We start from the raw sequence: 22679 nt of genomic DNA on the forward strand, positions 1-22679 counted from the left end.
TTACAGTCTGAAGTAAGAAATAATAAAAGAAGATAAAAGAGAGGCAAACGAACGAAGAAGGAATGGAAAATAGAGAAAAGACGATAAGACGAAAATCGGAATGAAGAGAAGAAATAAATAAGGAAAAATGCGTAAAAATGGAAACAAAGTGATAGGAGAGCTGAAGAAATGAAGAATGGAAGAGAACAAAACAGCAAAGAGATAAAGAAGGAAAATAAGGAATAAATGAGGATAGTAGAAAAGGAGAAATTGAAGGATTGACATCGAAACAGTTATTAGAAGAAAGCAAGAAAGAAATAGATTAGAAAGGAGGGAAAGAAGGAGAGTAGGAAAATAAGTAGAGGAGGTAAGTAGGGATTATATCAAGTGAAATCTCGATACAGCGAAACAACGTAGACCAGAAAAAAAGTTGTTGTAGAGGAATTTATTGTTATATCGAAAATTTACAAAGAAAAAAAATGGCATGGAAAGATTACTGTACAAGAAACCACTCCTGCAATTAGTGTACTTTAATTATTTAAGAATTTATATTATTTAATTTTGATGAACACTTGGATTTGTTAGCATAAAACGTAAAATATTATAGAGAAAAAAATACATATTTTTAACATTACATTAACGGAATTAACATTACAATGTTTTAACATTATAGAGAGTATTATTGTTATACCGGTTATCGTTGTATGCAGATTTCACTGTATGGAAAGGCAGGACGAAAGGAGTATGGGAAATTAAAAGAGAAGGAAGATATAAGAAAAGGTAGCATAAATAAGGAAGAGGAAAAGGAGGAAATGAATATGAAGGGAGGAGGAAGAGTGTAAGAAAGGAAGTTCGAAAAATGGAAGAATGTAGGAAGTAGGGAAAGAATAATGATTAATAAGAGTAAAGAGATAAAGAAAGAACGTAAGGAATAAATGAAGATAGTAGAAAAGGAGAAAATGAAGGATTGACATCGAAAAAGTTATTAGAAGAAAGCAAGAAAAAAATGGGTTAGAAAGAAGGGAAAGTAGGAGAGTAGGACGATAAGGAGAGGAGTTAAGTAGGGATTATGTCAAGTGAAATCTCGATACAGCGAAACAACGTATACCAGAAAAAAAGTTGTTGTAGAGGATTTTATTTCTAAGTATATATCGAAAATTTACAAAGAAAAAAAATGGCATGGAAAGAATACTGTACAAGAAACCACTCCTGTAATTAGTGTACTTTAGTTATTTAAGAATTTGTATTATTTAATTTTCATAAACACTTGGATTTGTTAGCATAAAACATAAAATATTAAAGAAAAAAAAGCATGTTTTAACATTACATTAACGGAATTAACAATACAATATTTTAGCATTATAGGGAGTATTATTGTTATATCGGGTATCGTTGTATGCAGATTTCACTGTATGGAAAGGCAGGACGAAAGGAGGAAAGGAAATTAAAAGAGAAGGAAGGTATAAGAAAAAGTAGCCTAAATAAGGAAAAGGGAAAAGGAGAAAAGGAATATGAATGGAGGAGGAAGAGTGTAAGGAAAGGAAGTTAGAAAACTGGAAGAATGTAGGAACTAGAGTAAGAATAATGAATAATGAATGAAATAAAACTTTGAAGAACGTAGAAGAAATTATAAACGTTTCAAGAAAAATCATTACATTCAGTAAATACAGTACATATCCAGAATATATATACGTCGTATGTTCAATTCCCAGAGATTATCGCCATCATCATAATCATAATCATCATCATCATCGCATTATATGAACGTGGGTTGGAAATGTCTGCCAAGATGACGCATAAGCCGGTTGAGAAGTCCTTGCGGTTACCCCCCGCACTTCCCACCAGGAGGTCTCCTACCCTCAGAGAATTTATGGACATTTGGGCGAATTCTTCTGTACCTGATTCCAACTTTTTTCTGACCCAAATCCCGTCGGGTCCCTTAATAAGTTTAATTAATACTGCATGTGTATTGTACATCTCTCGAAAGGCTTCTCGAGGAATGTTGTTTCGTATCATACAAAATGTGTTGCGGTTTTGTTCCACTGAGGTTTCATAACGTCTTACTTTTTATTGTTCCTGCATCTGAGTTAATTGAAACAAAGACTTCTTGTGAGGTTCAAGGAGTTGGAATGTCTTACGCCGTCCGTCTAGCGCAAAGCACTGTACTTCACCATTTTTATTTTGTCATTACACGAGGTTAAGAGGAAATATTACATTTCGTTTAGTACTTAAATCTGTCTCCAGTTTCAGTGGTATTCCAGACAGGAAGCAAGCGCCTTCTTTATGCCAAAAGAAAGTGTCGTATTTTAAGAAGTGGTCTTAAGATACTAACATTCGGAATTTCATAATGTCAGTTCACAGAGTCCGTGATTCTGGTAGGTAGATCGTTCCACAGAAGACAATACCTAATCTATAATGACTATACTAGGGGCAGAAGAAATAGGCGGGTATGGTGAACCCCTCATTCACTACCCCGACTCCTATACCCCTCAGAACCTGCTTGGTGTATGGTCCTATCCCAAATAACTTATTCTTACATTCACACATTTTGCACTTTAGGAAAACTTAAAAGAACAAATAAAATAATAACGTGATTTCTAGTAATTAGAAATACCTTACTTACTGAATATTGTTGTTTTGTTTAGCCAATTGTCCGAACACAGGTCTCAAACTCATAAGGGACAACAATAAGTCATCACTCATGAGGTAACTAAGCCAGGAGATAATGGGTTATGGTGGCAAGTTCTCTTCCCTCCCCCATTGCATACATCGCATACACTAATCAGATTTTAGATGATATTATCATTTATAATATTTCGCAAGTTAGCCATTTCACAAATGTAATAATTATTATGTAATGTAAACCTAATACGAGAAATAAAATATTTAGCATTACACACAAGTATTTTGTTTTATGTGTTTTCAGGATATTTTATTGAAATAGCAAATACTAAATAATGTTTATACAGTTATCAATTTTGTGAATCATGAGAAAATAAAAAATTGAAGTGCAACAAATTAATATATTTTTGCTGTTTGTAGAAAATGTACATATTATTATAACATGAACGAGTTTCGTAATAAAACAATACTTATATACTAGAAGCACATTTAAGAATGGCTTAGCTTAACAAAACAAATAACACAATAAGTATGACTAAAAAAATATCGTTCTGCACAAATTCTCTGAACCGATCTTAGAGAAACACCACACGCCTTGGCAGTGGCTATCTGCGTTGATGAAGGACACTTTTAATGCCTTCACAATCCTTAAGATCTTTGAAGAAACAGCAAACTTGATAATAACGCCTTTATTATGACTTCTGATATCAGAGCTAGACTGAGACATGATAGCGATTACTTGGATGATTAGTATTTTAAAATACTGTTATATATTACACATATATTTGCTAACAAGCTATCACATAATAGTATCACAGACGAGCACTTCTCAACAACCAGCATTCGAACGCAGCGACAGGAAAGACTCTTTGTTTAGGTCATAAACCGGTAGAGAGAGTGTGGAGAGAGTAGTTTCCACACACGACCAAAAGCCCGCCTATTTCTTCTGCCTTTACTATAGAGGCAGGATTTTCATACACTTTTAGATCGGGTACTATGTGTGCATTCATGCACTATCAAATGACAAAATATTGACAATAAAGGAAAACATCATCAAAATTGAAACCTATATTTCATTTTCGAATGTAAAAATTTACTAGTAATAATCTGTCCAAATTTTCAGCAGTCAAGTTAATGCGTTTAACTATCAAAATGTTTTTTTTACATAGAAAATGACCCTCCTATGTCACAAGTGTCAGGTGCAAATTTAGACTAAATAATGAAATTTGAGAGTGGTTCAGGAAAAATTGTATGTCTTCATTCATTTACGACGAATTATTTCTTTACTGAACACAACTTTATAACCGGTATTTCCAATAATGACTTTGTCCATTTTATCTTTTGCCGACATTCTCAGATCCACATAGATTCTAAATACTTTTGAACGTTTTTAATAATGCTAAGAGAATCGCCGAATGGTGGGCTCAGGGTTTCCAACTTACCTGTTACAGTAGGTAGTTTTGCAAAATTTGTCCACTGTCTCACAAGATTTCTCCTCAAACATTTAATCACATGCATTGCAACACTTTACACTTCACAATTCAACTCACAACACAAATACTATAATTCACAAAGAAACCGTAGGCCTACAGACATAGGCCTATTACCTTTCCAAATTAAAAGGACGTAAGGGGAAATTGTTAGCGCTATTGTCGCTGTTGTGCTAAATACGGGAGGGATACATGAGGACCTTTCTTTTAATAATTATTTTAGTACCAGGGTGGGACTTGTATAAAACAAACGTTGTGGGTTTGGAATTATTCCAGTGTGACAGTACAATCATGGGATTAGCTGCTAAGTACCAGGAGTTTTGAGGTAGGAACCCTGCAAGCCGCAAGTCCTTTCACTTACATTTTTCAGCAGATATATTCTAATATTTTAAGCTCAGAAATATCAAACTCTAAGAAGCAATATTTAGAAAATGCAGTATTATGCAACTTAACATAAAATATGAACTAAAACTATAAAAATGGACGTATATGCAAGATAAGCATCTAAATATGCTTTATTCAACTTAAAATCCAAAGAAAAAAATGCATTGTGCATGAACTTATCCCTAAATTGCCCAAAAAGTGCAAATATGCAACGGAAAAATCATTGCCTACTTATTTCGGCTCACTAATCCATGAAACAGATATATACAAAGTTTGAGAAGTGTAGCAAGCTTATAATATACATTTGTGTGGAAATCCTTTCTCTATTAATGATATTTGTGGCGAACAAAGTTCTAATTACTATATTAATTTTTCGGAATCCTCCAAAACCTACAAAATATGAATCATCATTTAATCAGCATTTGTTCAATTATCGATCGACGATGTGCACAGTAGGCTGGTCCAGAGGTCATGTGTCAGCATGCACCCTGAGTACTTAGCGCGATTTAACACGGTTGACTGTTGTGGGTGGGAAATGAGATTAGCTTGGATATTATCGTAATATGCCAGCATAGACAGGCATCCTAAGAAGAACATTCCTATTCAGAAATAAAACACAAATTGTATACAGGTGTATATACATACATACATACGGATAAATCGCAATATAGCGAACGCCAGTAGGGGAAGTTATCCCCACACACATGAAATGTGCATTCGACACAACATTGGCCTATCACGTAGAGTGTCTGATGAGGTAGTAGGGGAAAAGTGGAAGGGGTCGTGGGCGGAGCTTTTACGTTCGCTATATTGCGATTTGCCCATACATACATACATACGGATAATTCGCAATATAGCGAACGCCAGTAGGGGAAGTTATCCCCACCCACATGAAATGTGCATTCGACACAACACTCGCCTATCACGTAGAGCAGGTCTGGGCGTCGGGAGCGGAACTAGACTGTAAACGGGGACGCTTAATATTCATCCGTCTCTGAATCAACGCTGCGCTGTGTACGGCGGGGAAGAAAGGGGATGCAGAGAAATTATATGGCTCCCCGTGAGAGAGTAGAATCCGCTCTTGCTGCCCAGCTCTGACGTAGAGTGTCTGATGAGCTAGTAGGGAAAAAGTGGAAGGGGTCGTGGGCGTAGTTTCTACGTTCGCTATATTGCGATTTGCCCATACGTACATACATACATACATACATACATACATACATACATGCATACATACATATTTGGGAAGATAAAGAAGTTAAAAGTCAAAATTAAGTGATAAGGGCCGAAATTGTGTAAATAAGCTAGAATATTAGAGGATATAATTTATTTGAAAATAGGATAATCAAAAAGATAGTAAATATGTAAATAGTGTAAATATTTAAATGCTATAATATGTAAATAGATTCTTGTACTTCATAGGTTAGGAATAGGAAAATAAGTTAGACTAAGAAGTAACAATATTATCGTGACAGTTACACACGTAGATGAGCTACACTAATCCATACTTAACCCAGAATAGCAACATAACAATATATAATATAAATCGATAATGTACTTGAAGATAAACCTAGGCATGTAGTATTACTTCTCATTTGTAATGGAACATGCTGCTCAAGAAAAAGGTACGTACATACATACGTACATACATACATACATACATACATACATGCAGTCCACACCTGTGGAGTAACGGTCAGCGGGTCTGGCCACGAAACCAGGTGGCCCGGGTTCGATTCCCGGTCGGGGCAAGTTACCTGGTTGAAGTTTTTTCCGAGGTTTTCCCTCAACCCAATACGAGGAAATGAAGGGTAACTTTCGGTGCTGGACCTCGGACTCATTTCACCGGCATTATCATCTTCATTTCATTCAGAAGCCAAATAACCTAGATGTTGATACAGCGTCGTAAAATAACGCAATAAAATAACATACATATATACGTACATACATACATACATACATACATACTTAGTGTACGCTTGGAAATAGGTTTCGCTTAGCATACTGCGCATTTCGAAAGTGACATGGGCAAGTAACAGCCCTCTTAGCAGTGATTTAGTGCGTTAGCTTTCAGCAAAAAATTCTTGTTACTTTTAGCCTACATCACAAAACAGATGTTATTTATTGACTTAATTTACAATATATACTCGAAAAATTGAATGTTTAAAATGTAACACGACACTTTTTGTTTTGATCATAAATGAAGATTCTCTATTAGACAGTGTATTGCATTACCACAAAATAAACTGAAATGCAATGAATGGAATTCAGCTGTATATCAACGCTATAACTTCGACGTGCCTTCAGTCCGTGTTATCTGTTCATACTACGCAACACGCTGGATGCAGGAGAAATGTAGCACACTATTTTCTGGACAGTGACGTTCGATTTGTAGAGTAAAATATCGAAGTCATTTGCCTGAGTGAAATATATTTCCTGACGAATGCTCTGTATAAACTAATATAATTAATTAGCTCAATTACAGCACTGAAAGCGCTGGTGCATAATGAGGCTTTCATGTATTTAGAGGAAGAATACACGGCTCTATTTTTGAACAGAGAACGCAACATCAAGAGCTTTACATTGCATGGGATAGAAGTGAGAATACTCTACATATAGAAACAAAAAAAAAAAAATACTGTCAGCTAGAAATCAATACCTAACTGCGCTAACTATGCTGATTAAATTTTCATCATACCGCTAAACTGACAAAAAGATTTATTTTCAACTGATTAGAACGTGCTGAGGGAAAAACTGTACCTCACACACAGCTTCCTCAGAACAGATTTGGAGATGGAATGTTCCTTTCCAACTGTTTTCGAAGCATATGAAAAGTTCCAAATAGCAATGTATCTTTGAATTTCCTGATCTGGTAGTCTTCACAGGTTTTGTGCTATCATCACCATCATCATCATCATCATCATCATCGTCGTCGTCATAGTCATCATAAATTATCATCATCATCATCATCATAATCCATATCACAGTTATCATAATCGTTATCATCGACACTTTGCTAATTTTGATTACTGATAGTCAAACATAATACATAGATATAGTCCGAGTCTTCTTTATACAGCGTGAACCTTAAGTAATGTCATTAATTACAGGGGGTTATTATCTAAGATATTACAAACAAAAACATTCAATACAATTTTGCTTGTTTTTGCTTCCTTTCTGAGATATTGATTTATATGAAACATTTCACAGTGTGTTTTTGGGACACTCATTGATTTAATTCCCAATATGGTCAGTCAGTTTTTTATTTTTATTTTATTGGGTTATTTTACGACGCTGTATCAACATCTAGGTTATTTAGCGTCTGAATGATATGAAGGTGATAATGCCGGTGAAATGAGTCCGGGGTCCAGCACCGAAAGTTACCCAGCATTTGCTCGTATTGGGTTGAGGAAAAGCCCGGAAAAAACCTCAACCAGGTAACTTGCCCCGACCGGGATTCGAACCCGGGCCACATGGTTTCGCAGCCAGACGCGCTGACCGTTACTCCACAGGTGTGGACTGGTCAGTCAGTTTGAGAGAGCAGTGTATTATGACAATAACTGATTGAAAGAATTGAAGGGGTGAGATCAATAACCAATCAAGTCCACTTCTGGTCATTCATTATTTGTAATTTCAAATTAAATTTTGAATATTTCCACAAGAGTTACGACTTCAAAAGTTGGTATACTACTTTGTCTTGATCTCTAAAAAAAAAAAACGGAAATATTACGTGCAAAAATAATAATTAGGTAAGAAATAAGAAAAAAGTACTTTGCATTTTTCTCTAAACTTGTGTAAATGGACTTAAATGGTTATTGATCGCACTGCTTCAATTCTAATTTTGTTCTTTAAATGTGCAGAAATTTTATCTCAACAAATGTAGGCGTAATTTTTCATTCTGAAAAGGAATTTTAAAATCTTACATTTGTTCGGATCAAATTTCTGCGTATTTAAAGGACAAAGCTAAAATTCTTTCAATCATTTATTATTATAATGCACTGTTCTCTTAGATTGACTGAGCATATTGGGAATTAAATCAATGGTTTACCCAAAACACTCTCTGAAACATTTCATATAAAACAATTTTTATAGTCCACCGCTGTGGAATAACAGTTAGTCTGCCTGACCGTGACACGAGCGGGCCCGGGTTCAAATTCTGGTTGGGACAAGTTACCTGGTTGAGGTTTTTCCGTAGTTTTACCTCAACCCACTAAGAGCAAATGCTGGAAAACATTCGACACTCGACCCTGGACTCATTTCGCCGGCATCATTACCTTCATATCATTCAAACGCTAGATAAACCACAGTAGTTGATAAAGCGTCGTAAAATAAGCTACTAAATATAGTAAACATTTTTGTTTGAAATATTTCAAAGAATATTCCCCTAAAGTAATTAACGACATTACTTACGGTTCACCCTGTATAAGAAACTTAAACATTTCCCTCTCATAACCACAAATACTTGTAGATTATAGTCATTTTCTAGTTGTCAGGTTGTATTTTTTTCTTTCGTCGATATTATTTCGAAATTATGTACTGACAAATACAACTGGCAGTTACTTTCTAACTGTTATGTTGACAACTTCATTTGCCTTCGAAGAACCTGCAAACATTTATGAAAGGAGAGTTAATGTGGAATGTTTTTTGAAATTTAAACGGAATCAGTAATCAATAATATTAATATTGGTCCCCATAAATCATACATTAATGATAATCAGCATACATACTAAAGTGGTACTGGGTTTTCGGACTTCGTAGTAATGATTTCATGGATCAAACAAGTTACATTTTTAGGTTAGAACTCGTGAGTCGTAAAGTGTTAAGTCAAACCAATGAATTTCATATTGCCAGTCAATATAGATATTAATATTAGACCAATAAATAAATGAATCAATCAATGAATAAGTAAATAAATTATTAATATAATTTATTGTCTCAGTACACATTATTGTGATTTTACTTCCTTTGGTGATCTGGTAAGTTGACAACATTGAAAAGACAGCCGTATTAGCTTTTTAGGGAATAATCTTACGTGAACCGCACCGTACTCCGACTGACATAATTTCGTCATAATGTACGTAGATCGAGATTTACGTAGTTAAATTTGTGACAGGCAATTAATACGTTATTATATATTTTTTCGATACAGATCAGCCATTTGTTCCTTAAGAAGTTCCACTAAAATGACACTACCCTCTTTAAGAAAAAGAAAGAGGTTGTTCTAGGCCAAACCGCGCAAACAACCGGGATAATAATAATAATAATAATAATAATAATAATAATGATAATGATAATAATAATTATTATTATTATTATTATTATTATTATTATTATAGAGTATTTTATTAATATTGAAATATGTTAAAAAAGGAAGTGCATTATATATTTTTTTATTTGTGTTTATTGGATTTGTTACCTCATCTGTCATCAATTTATTTGTATTTATTTCTATGATTTATGTTACCTAATTACTTTGATTTATCAATATTATTACTCTTCACCAAAGAGAACACGGTTGTATGGAAGGCTAGTCAGGTTATAAAATAAATAAACATTATGTTCTTTAGTTCAAGTCTCCACGTTTTATTGATTATTTTATACACTTTCCGTAATAATAAATAATTTTGTGTTGTTTTTAAAATGCTTTCGGCAGCGCTTCATGGAGCCCGTGTCTTTCTATTTTCATTTTTACTTATCTGCAGCGTTTAACGTTTACCGCACATGTTAATTTATTAGCCGTTAGTATTATAAATTATTTTATCAATTTTATTTCGTCTGTCATATATAACGACACTGAAGTTTAAATAGGCCGTTCATATAAAATAACTCCGAAAATAGCTATAATCACTAAAATAAAATCTGCAACCACCATTTCGGAACGAAGCGAAGCGAAACACTTTTTTTTTCTCGTCAATTGCCAAATCGAAAGCGCTTTACTACAACCCTTTTAAAACACGCTTGGTTTCACTTTCAAAGTACGTTCTAAAATCGATTCAATCTATCCAAATTTTAAATCTACCGCCACAAATTTGTACTCGGTACTGTACTCGGATCAACCGAGTAATGACGTCACAGTAACTGCTCCGAACTGAACCGCTCCGTCCCCAGACCTACTTCGGGCCCCTGGGGCTTATCAGGATACTCGTCCGCGAAACGGGACCTGGCTCTATCAGGGATCGAGGATGGTCCTCCTGTCAGTATCGGATTCACGAATGCCAACCAGGCACCTGTCGGGCTTGGACAATCATCGCATATATAAGGCGCACAAAGGGCTAAGCTGTGTCTAGTCAAACCAAGTCAACGTGATGATATTTTCATTATTGTTAAAATTTGTATTATTTTTCCCCCTTAAAAGGTTTAATTTCTCGGTTCATTCTTTCGTCTCCGCTTGATTGGGCATTATAAGGTAACATGAGATATTCACAAGTAATGTGATGATGTGATGACAAAGTCACTTGATACGCAAGTGACACGTCCAGCCAATCTGGAAGCTTTTGAAAGTGAACTTTAGTAGATTAAATTCAATTAGAGCCGAAAACTTGTAGTCCCTTTTTTGGAATATGGTTGTAACCTTAATCCATAATTTCCCCTTCGAGCCATTCATCCCACGCCAGTGTGGGGGGAGAGGCCTCGTGCAATAAAGTAGCAGACTTACTTCTTCAAATTGAAGCGAGTCTTCCAATCTGAGTGACTCACACTTCCACACCCCAAATTTTATATCACATGCCGTAGCGGCAATCAGATTTTAATCGCACTCGCCCCAACCAATCAGGATAATTTTCATTAGCATTTCGTCACCCTCACACGTCAGCTTCCGGACATAAATAACGGGAACCAACATTTCATTTGTTTAACGATGCCTTATTACATAGTGATGCTAATCTGTATGAGAGTGATTATTCACTGTTGTTAAACGCAAGGCTTGTGTGATGGGACTCATCCAAAGAAAATTGATCATAATACAGAAAACGTTCTGCTATGGAAGTGATTTCAGAAGAGCGAGTATTCGTGCTTCGAGGCGCACTCTGGTGCTGGTTCGAATCCCTCTTCGTCTGATTAATTGGTTAGGTTTTCCGTAGTTTGTGAAATTGTGAGAAGAATATCACCTAATTCAATGGTGAATCATTGAACTCGCCTCAGAATGCTAGTACCGGGAGATTCTAAAGTCACTGTTTACGTTCCGTATACACAATATATAATAGATTAGTGCTGAAATACAGGGACATCATCTTATTTTTATTTCAATTTTTATTGTACCTGAGTTTTTAATGTACTTCATTCCCACCCCTTCTACTAATGAAGTTCCAACTGTCCTCCACACAGAATCAAGGCCGCATATAGTAAACAGCACTGAGTTAGAGAGTATAGTACGTTCCAGAAATATGTTCGCGTTTTCCAGTAACGAAACAGCTTTCAATATTGAATCATATTTTCGCACAGGTACTGTCGTTCGTTGCCTACGTCGCATCCCGGTCCTCCCGCTTCTGCTCGCCCCTCTGTAAAGGTTAGTGGCTGGCCTGTCTTAGCTCTTTTCTGAAAGCATTAATTTATATTACGAATTGGATGTCTACGTAATATTATCCAACCGTTTAAAATAACTTAAGTAAAAGCGTCTCATTAAGTAATTAACTGTCACGTGATTTCCCCTCTTTCTACGACCTGCGACAAAACCACTTGGACGGACAGTAGATAGCATGTCTGAGTAATTTTGTCTTTTCGGATCGGGCAGAAGTGAAGACTGAATTCAGAGTACGCAAGATACTCTTTTATAGAGTAGTCTAGGTACAGAATTATTTCAACATGAGTTACTAGTACGAAGGACGAAACTGGCAATTGGAATTAGGTAGAATACTCTATAGTGCGATAATATGCACAAAAGAACTGAAACCTGTATCGAAATGAACGGCCACCATTTTCAAAAATGTGTTCAAATATTCGTATTATAATTATTTTTCAATTTAACTTCTTTCTCTCTGTTGTACGCTAATGTGCTATAGACAGTATAATATACACTGCATAATGCATACGTTCGCATGAATAACTCAGTTCTTGAATAAAAACACTTATTCTTAATACAGTACTGTATTTTGATTAAACAAAAACCTAATGAAAATTATCAAACTCAAAATCGCGATATTTCCTAGTTTATGTATATGGATGAACTATACATAGTAGAGTGATTGGTTTGTATATTACGCCAGTATCATCGAGCTACAGCCGTGGAAGGGGGTAGCAAACTGTGCTTCCGGTTCTCTAAAGGTATAGCCAGGTTAATATTAGAAATGTCAGTAAAAATAAAATGATGTCCCTGTATATCTCACAATAGTACACAGACCGAACACAATTCAGTCTGAAGTCTCGCACGTCTAGAAAAAGCACAGCGCTCCACCACAGAAAAATTGTCTCCAGCATTGCTGGTGTAATCTCAGCAGCTGCGGTTATAATCCGTTGCTTTAATTGATAAATGCTGTGCATATTCACTCGGTGACCTGAGACTTAATAAATCCTAAGACGACATAGCCTCATACAGTAAGGTCTGGTGAACGGGGTGTCCAAAACCTTAGTGAGCAACGACCAATCCATCTACTAGGAAAAGCTTTATTCAGGTAGTCCCGAACAATTATGGCAAAAGTGAGTTGTCCCATTCCGTTGAAAAACTACAGCATCCATAATCCCATCAGATGCCATCCGTGGCTCTAAATATTGTTCCAAAATATCTAGATATTTGTTTCCAGTAACTGTTTCTTCTGCGAACGTGAAAGGCCCGTAGACCGTTGACGTCGTTTTCCTCAACCACAAATTCACTTTGGATGTGTCCAGTTGCCACGCAATGCATTTGTTTTTTCCTATGACCAGAAACTACACTTGTGTCTATTCACATGTCCACAGCTGTGGAATGTAGTTTCATCACTGAACAAGACATTCATTGTCAAATTGTAATTTTCAAAGTCTCTATCAGTCATGAAACATAGCTAGTCTGACTGTATAGTCCTCAACTTCAAGCTTATGCACAACCTGGATGTGGTATGCACGTTTTTTCAACTTGTAATGCAGTGTTCTCCACATAGTGATTTGGGGAATACCAGTCTCCCTACTAAGTCTCTGATAGACGCAAAGGGGCTAAGTGTGATCACATCCTGTACACTTTACACGACTTCTGGTTTTATGGCCCGTCTGGCTTTATGGACGCCATTTCTGGACGTTCTTCTTCTGCAAAACTATCAGTACGCTTGCATTTGTTGACCAGTTTTTATAGCTAGTCTGGTGGGTCCTGGTTCCCTAAATTTGCTAGCAAAATCTGTCCGTATCTGTTCTTAAGTCATTCAACTCAGACAAGCAGAAAATACGACTATTTCTTCTTCTTTTGTTAGCGTTTTGTCACATTACCTACAAACAAAATATATTTTATAACTATATCACTAAAATGTGTAGTGACTTTAGAATCATTCTGTATATCCTTGCGATGAATTAATTAAAGAAAGGAAACTGGGATGAGAAACATTTAAAAGGTACGTAAAAACGAGTCCTTGCAAGGGAGATATTGGCTATGAGAAAGTGTGTTGAGCTCCAAGACTGTTGGCCACTTTTCTCACTCAGAATTTCTCAGTTAAAATTGAAGGAAAATTGTGTGAATTTTAAAAGAGTAAAGGCAGAAATGGACATAACCTAATACATAGCTACCATATGAGGAAGAATATGGAAAGCACGACAGAACAGCAGCAGGGCAGAATCGCGCAAAGTGTTAAAAGCATAGACAGAAAAAGTGGAGAGGAAACGCAACAGTCCTTGCAACAGAATAGATCCGAGTTCTTGCTCTGTGCGAGTGACAATCAAGTAAGCTCGTCCTAGAGTATCCAAGACGACACGCGAAAATCAAGGCTGCGTTTATCTTAAAGTTTTAATTTGGAAAGTGTCGAAATAAGATTCGGGAATAAGTATAAATTTTGCAGGAAATTTGAATGTGAAATGAAGCGAGACTGCGACAAACTACGAGGCATGAAATTCACCTTATAGTTCAGTTTTCATGGTACCAGTCGACCTGATTGGCGAGTTGGTATAGCGCTGGCCTTCTATGCCCAAGGTTGCTGGTTCGATCCCGGGCCAGGTCGATGGCATTTAAGTATGCTTAAATTCGACAGGCTCATACCAGTAGATTTACTAGCATGTAAAAGAACTCCTGCGGGAGAAAATTCCGGCACATCCGACGACGCTGATATAACCTCTGCAGTTGCGAGCGTAGTTAAATAAAACATAACATTAACATTCATGGTACCAGTGACGTCAGAGTAGGGCTTTCATGTTAAAATGTTAGAATTTTTTCTCGTGTACTTCGTAGTTTCATGTTAAAATGAGGTGTATTACCAAAGAATTTTCATCAGGCCAAGGTGACACTATTCAATGCAATTTCTTCTCTGGTCGGTATTATTTTTCACTACATCATCATTATCGCTACTTAAGACCTTTCTAAGTCACTTTGATAACTTAGTTTGCAGAGTTCTAATACTTGCGATAGCAGAGATGTACTTATGGTTGGCAGAGTCAAGCTTGTGAAAATATTTCCAGTAGTGCTTCAGTTTTCAACTCATCGTTATACCTAAACTCTTCACAGTTTCCTTATCATTATGTCCGTTTCGAAAAAGAGTCTCACATTGTCTTCGCCCGGGGTTGGATCGACTGTCCGCTCTGGCGGTTCTTCCTTCTGGTTTGTCAAAAGCAGGCTTGCAGAACTGGGCGCCAATAGTGGCGTTGCGTCACTCATCCCTTCCTTCCACCCCGCGTCATTGACTTGGTAGGGGAGGGGATTTGTATTTAGTGTCTGTGTTATGTGATTGAGTACGGGTCACAGTTACGTCATTCAACGCCGGTGGACTGTGGACGGGGAAACAACGTCTTCCCCGTTCTTTCCATTCCTCTCTCACCAGTTCTGTATCCCTGGTCAAAATATTGGTTGTTGCCAGTAGTGGTGATTTTTACAGTCAGAAATCTGAAGACAAGTACCGGAACCGCGGTCCAGGACACAACATTCTATCCCTGATGGGGAATTAGACTCAGCTGGACATCAGAGTTACGGCATATCTCTACCAGAGGTATGGTATTCGGAATTTTCAGCAAAGAGGAATAGGCTATGTGGTGCGGCTGGTGGTGGTGGCGGATTAGCAGAGTAGCAAAATCGGCACACATTTCCTTCCATAACGGGAAAACAGAAGGCCTAACTGGGCTGCAGTGCATATGGAAGATGCCGTTCCGCCCTTTAAATGCAGTTAGAATGCGAATCTTGTACCTTGGTTATCGTTTAATCAACCGTCCGAAGACAGGTCTGAACCTCACAAGTAATACCAGCATGGCGCCACTTATGAGACAACTAAGCTCGGAGATAATGGGGTAGGTTGGACAGTTGGTATGTTTTCTATTTGTTTAGTGCAGCTGCTGTATATTTCTGGTGGTGGGGATGGAAATATATCACGTGTTGTGATAATGGAGTTTGTTGCGTATGATTTGTGGATTATCAAGTAGGTCTATTCTTTGCAATATTTACAAAAAATAATTTAAAATAAATTTTCTGCCTAGGCAGCAACATGTAACTGACTACTCTCTACAATCTATTCATTCAATTGAAAAGAGTACTCGAAAACCAGTAGAAGAATTGATTATTCTTTACATGCTGTACATTTATCTTCCAGAGTAATCAAATTTTCTATTTGATGTCCGTATTTACGGCATATCGTTATGATATTAACTTGGTTATTTAACGACGCTGTATTAACTAAGAGGTTATTTAGCTTCTCTGGAATAGGTGATAGCGAGATGAGGCCGAGGATTCGCCATAGATTAAGATTATCTGACATTTGCCTTACGGTTGGGGAAAACCTCGGAAAAAACCCAACCAGTTAATCAGCACAAGCGGGAATCGAACCCACGCCCGAGCGCAACTGCGGATCAACAGGCAAGCACCTGAAAATAATGAGCTATGCCGGTGGCTCCGTTATGTTTTTATTTAAGTTTGCAATGAGGATTGAGGCGTTCAGAGCTAAAGTGGATCAAGTCACAAATTTTCATAAATCGAATTTAATTCATGTTCTGATTATTTGAAGTTGAATCTTTTCCGCGCAGTAATGGATCAAGTCTTAATTCCAAGCATTCGCCGGTAGGTGACACCAGTCACTTTTGGCTCGGATTATTTGTTCATGATGTTCTGAGCCATCAATTCAGCAAAGCGTTGCATCAATTAACATCACAATTGTTTATATTTTATAAATCTAGAATTTGAGAGTGGAGCAATAAAATAATTGCTAGTGAAATAAGATAATCCAGTAGAGCAAGTTAAATTTAAGTTCTATTATCTCAAAACTACGTCCCATGGACTTGATCCACCTTAGGTCTGAACGCCTCATATAGCCTTACAGTCATAAAATTTTAAATCCTTAAATTGAACGAACTGTGATTTCAATCAACCTTCTGTCAAGCAATGATGCATCATTCCCCGCCAAGCGTAGCCTAGCAATGGCGGAACATCGAATAAAGAAACAGCGTTCTTTTTGTCATTTAACTGGCAATTTTGAAATTATTATCCAAATTTCTGAAATATTATTTTCAGTATGTCTCTAAATTAATAGTAGTCTAATAATAATAATAATAATAATAATAATAATAATCATAATAATAATAATCATCATAATAATAAAAAAAATAATAATAACAATCACAATACTCCATGCGCTACAACATTTTAAGGGCCAGATCCAGCAGCCGGCTACTGGCCTCACGACGAAATGCCGAAGCAGAGGTGGACGATCATCCAACCAGAATGAAGGTAGGCCTATTTTGTGGTTAGCACGATGATCCCCCACCCTTTATAGCTAGCTTTCGTAACCGGATTTCGATACCCATTACAGCTCATCAAGTGCATTACAATACTGGTGGGCACCGGTCCCTTACACTGGCCGAAATTTCATGGGAAAATTTCTTTCTCATAAGAACTCGTACCAGCGCACATTCCGTAACGTGAGTTCTAGACAGGATACTTTAGACCTCGACGCCACTGCACGGGACATCTAAAAATATTTCCTTCTCGAAATCCTTGAAATTTTTCTTTCATGTGTTATTTGCATGTTATTTTCTGTTGTGCTGCATTGTATTAAACTATAGGACTACATATTTTAATAAAATTTATATTATACTGCACAGTACTTTATTGTACTCTACGTTCGCTTGTAGAAAAACCAGGGGTTGAGGGCTGAAAGCAGAAGGCCACACAAGTTAAGGCTGGTTCACAATAAACCGGGAACGGAAACGACAACGAGAACGGAAATAATGTTGAAATAAATGTTTTTAAATGTGAGCATTCACAATTAACTATTGTGAATGGTCACATTTAAATACATTTATTTTAACAATATTTCCGTTCTCGTTCTCGTTGTCGTTTCCGTTCCCGGTTTATTGTGAATCAGCCTTTACTGGTGTTTCCTTTGTCCCGCGCAGAAGTAAACACCACGCAGTTCCAGTTCTGTAACGACTTGGAGTGCACGTAGTTTGCATATCTGTTTAGTTTTCTTAGTGTGTTTTAAAATTAGTGAAATATGTGGCGACCATGGAAATCTGTTTAAGAGAGTGAACAACATAGTGATGACGACAATAATTGTAATGTTCATAATTCTCTTGTTGAAAGAGGTCATTTATTAGAGAGACAAGTAGCGCATATTATAAAAAAATATATACAGTACGTATTTTTCAACGAAGTAGAAGGCAAATGTGACTCACCAGTTTCTAAAGCTGTTAGCGGTACTAGTGTCTCAAGATCATTAGTGAAGAAAATAGCATGCTATCAATATAACCGAATATAACACTCCTAAAAAGAAAACTTAGACTTCATTACAAACAGTTAATACATTTAAAAACCTTGATGATTTCGGACGTGATATAATACGACGCACCATTTATGAATGTTACAACAACCGTATATTCCCTACATTGGAAATGATTTTAAGTGCAGTGCAAGAAAAGACGTAAGGCACAGATTACGAATTGCTGTATTGGTAAACAAAAATATATATGACTAAATTGTATGTATGTATTTAATGCTCAACCAGATTGATTCAACATCATTTGGTTTCTGGCAGACCAGTACACAGTCCCCATAGAGGGTTTAAAATTTACAAGTTCTTTTTTTAGAAACATTTAAATGTTCTCAGTTCATAATAGAAGTTTCCTCATTACAAACGACACACTGAGGTGATGGTAAAATACCCAGTTTATATAGATATTCCACCAGGCAGTCGTGACTGAATTGTTAGAGGTTATACTAGTTTTAAGTTTGTGAAATTTACAAATTTATGATGTTAACTGTACAGGAGAATAAAACTATTATTATACGACTCAAATAAATATACCCCACTTTTCTTTTCATATTTATAAAATGAATCTGAGATACCCAACACGTCCAGTTGCGTAACTTTTCATCACCCCGTTCACTGACGGGTTAATAGTAGTAATAATAATAATAATAATAATAATAATAATAATAATAATAATATAATAATAATGATAATGATAATGTTAATAATAATGATAATAGTAATAATAATAATAATAATAATGATAATAATAATAATAATAATAATAATAATAATAATAATAATAATAGCCTAACAAGAATTACAGATGTTATTACTGTTATTAGTGAAAAAATAATCGTAAGTGGGACGATTAAGTGACGTACTCTAGTAGATGTTGCAACGCTGCTTCCTTAGTCGCGTGTCGAGTTGTGTAACAACAACCACTGCTTCGGTAGCTTACTCACTTATTGCACCCCTTCCTCTGGATTTTTTTCTCCGAGCTAATGTACAATATATTGTATTATTTATTATATTACAATACTACAATACTTATAATTACGCCGAAGTGCCTCGAATTGTTCAATTAATCAAGAGGTTGTCAGTTTTCTTCGGTGTTGCCGTACATCTTACGTCTTCCCCAGCTTTTGTCGAGCTTCAAGATGATGGAGGTCGCAATAGCACAACAATAAATGGCCGGTTAACAGTGTGTGTAATTGCTTTTTCCTAAATCAGTGAGCTGAAAACTGGCAATAAGTCGATAAATAAACGTCAGATACATGTCATTGTGTTCGTCTTGAGGGAACATCCCCCTCTTCGCCAATTCCGTCTATTTTTCTCTTCGGCGATAGAAGAGGACTTCCTTCCGGCCTACTTGTAAAGGAACAGAATCCCATATTCATAACAATCTTACAATGTCTTTCCTTTGTCCCTTGTCTGTCAAGTGACATTTTGAGCTCTTGTATCGACTTGGTTAAATTACAGCGAATGAAAGGGGGCTATTCCGAGGAAATCTGCTCAAGAACAAATCTTCAGCTTTTGTACAACATTTTTTATGTATAACAGGAAAATGGGATTTTTATGAAGAAATTTATCCAAAATATCTCTTAGAACCATGAATGAATTTGATTTACGGTAGGGTTTATTGAACTACTCCCAAAAAATCAGTCCAAAATATGTCACCAATTTTTGTACAAACTTGTTGAATTATTTATTTATTTATTTACTTACTTATTTATTTATTTATTTATTTATTTATTTATTTATTTATTTATTTATTTATTTATTTATTTATTTATTTATTCTGGTGTAGTTAAGGCCATCAGGCCTTCTCTTCCACACACCAAAAATACAAATACAATAATAGAAATAAAAAGGAAAAAAATGCACTATAAACAAAGTAAAGCCACACAAAAATATCCACAGGTTGCAGTCACACAAATTTTAAATGAGTGATTAAGTATCATAATTAATCGTATCCTAACTAATTAACTAACATAGGCCTAAACAAGGAACTTGGAACTTTAATCTAGAGTAAAAAAAACACACACACACTAATCAACACTTCTAGCAATACCTAAAAGCATTAAATAAGACAACATTTTCCAATTTAATTTTGAATTGTGATAAAGTCCGGCAATCCCTGACTTCATTAATTAACGAATTCCAGAGGCGAGGTACGAGGACTTAGACTTAGAGTACGAGGATACGCGGGGAAAATATTATTTATATTCTGACTGAATTATGGTAAGATAAACTAGACTACTACGTAGAAATATGCCCTAAGTCAATTCAGATTCCACACGTAGTAATCGAAATACTTGATTTCGGATTATTAGTAAAATAGTGGTCAGAATTAATCTGGCTTTCTCGTAGGGGTGTCATGATTTTATTTACACAAAGATCGCACATGGAACTCCTCTCTCCTCCTATGAACTCATGTACACGACGTATTATTAACTTCTTGGCAGCCAACTACGTCTTGCTTCCCCAAGAAAAATAATCACGTCAGAGAGATCACGTCGTAATTTTTCAGTTCATCAAAACATCTTTGTCGAAGACAATTACATCATATCTTGAATTCTCCCGGTATCTCCGTGTCCGCGAGAATAAGCAATTCAGTGTCATGTAATGTACGAAGTCTTAACAATGTGGAATGTTGTGATAATGGTAACGGCATTGTTATGTGCAATCATAGTAAGGTCAGAATTCTGTAACATAAAGCAATTATTTAAAATTTTGTTGATGATACTATGATTACTAATGATTACATATTACGACTGTGATGGTGACATGAATTAATATCAATTTTATTGCAATTTAGTGGTAATTTCAATGTAACAGTCGCGTTGGTAATAATAAACGTATCATAAAATAACGGCAATTATACAGAGACATCATTTTTTTTTAATGTACTTCACTCCCACCCCCTCTACTAGTAAACTTCCAATCATACTTCACACAGAACCAAGGCCGTATATGCAGTCAAAATCGCCTTACGATCATAGTAAACAGTACTGAGTTTGTAAGTATAGTACGTTCCAGAAATATGTTCACTGTTTTCCAGTGACGAAACAGCTTTCAATATTGAATCGTATTTTCGCACAGGTACTGTCGTCCGTTTGCCTACGTCGCATCCCGGTTTCCCCTACCCTCTTCTGCTCGTCCCTTTGTAAAAGCTAGTGGCTGGGCTGTCTTAGCTCTTTTCTGAAAACATTAATTTCTGTTAGGAATTAGACGTCCACGTAATATTATACAACTGTTTAAAATAACTTAAATAAAAGGGCCTCGTTAAGTAATTAACTGACACGTGATCCCCCCCCCTTATATGAGACCTGCGACATAACCACTTGGATGGACAGTAGATAGCATGTCTGAGTAATTTTATCTCTTCGGATCGGGCAGAAGTGAAGATTGAATTTATAGTACGTAAGTTAATCTGTTACAGAGTAGGTACAGAATTATTTCAACATGAGTTACTAGTATGAAGGACGAAACTACTAATTGGAATTAGATGCAATAGTCTATAGTGCGATAATATGCACAAAAGAACTGAAGCCTGTATCGAAATGAGAGGCCACCATTTTCAAAAATGTTTTTATACATCCATATTATGATTATTTTTCAATTTAACTTCATTCTCTAAATTGTACCCTAATGTGCTGTAGACAATATAATATACACTGCATAATGAATACGTCCGAATGGATAGCTCAGTTCGAGAGTAAAAACACTTATACTTAATACAGTACTGTATTATGATTAAACAAAAGCCTAATGAAAATTATCAAACTAAATATCGCGATATTTCCTAGTTTACGCAAATTGAGGAACTACTTTTCTTCCCTCCTATATCTAGTGAAGTGGTTTGTTTGTATTTTAATCCAATATCATCGAACTACAGTCGTGGAAGGGGGTAGCAAACGATGTTTCCAGTTCTCAACCGTTAATCCAAAGGTATAGCCAGGTTATTATTAAAAATGTTAGTAAAAATAAAATGATGTCCCTGTACAATCAAACTAGGTACAATTACAATTGTAATGAGAGTGTTTTATGTTTGTATTGGCAATACAGAGCGTTTTGACAGAAAGCAGGCTTCGCTTAAGTAAATATCATAGACTTTTACTGTTAAATGTCGATGCGATTGACGAGGATGTATTGCGCAGGGCGTATATTTCACTGGAACGAACGCTGGAATTTTTTTTTAAACTGCGTAGCATATACAGCTAAAACAGGCTGAAGAGAAGTCAAGTCTAGAGCATTAGTATACAGCTGACTTCATTGTGTTTAGTTCATGATAATGCAATACACATTAGAACAGCGAATCTTCATTTCTGATATGCATATAACGAAGAATTCGTAAAAAATAATGTTCCGT

The sequence above is a fragment of the Periplaneta americana genome, chromosome 10 (assembly GCF_040183065.1).
Source record: "Periplaneta americana isolate PAMFEO1 chromosome 10, P.americana_PAMFEO1_priV1, whole genome shotgun sequence".
NCBI lineage: Eukaryota > Metazoa > Arthropoda > Insecta > Blattodea > Blattidae > Periplaneta > Periplaneta americana.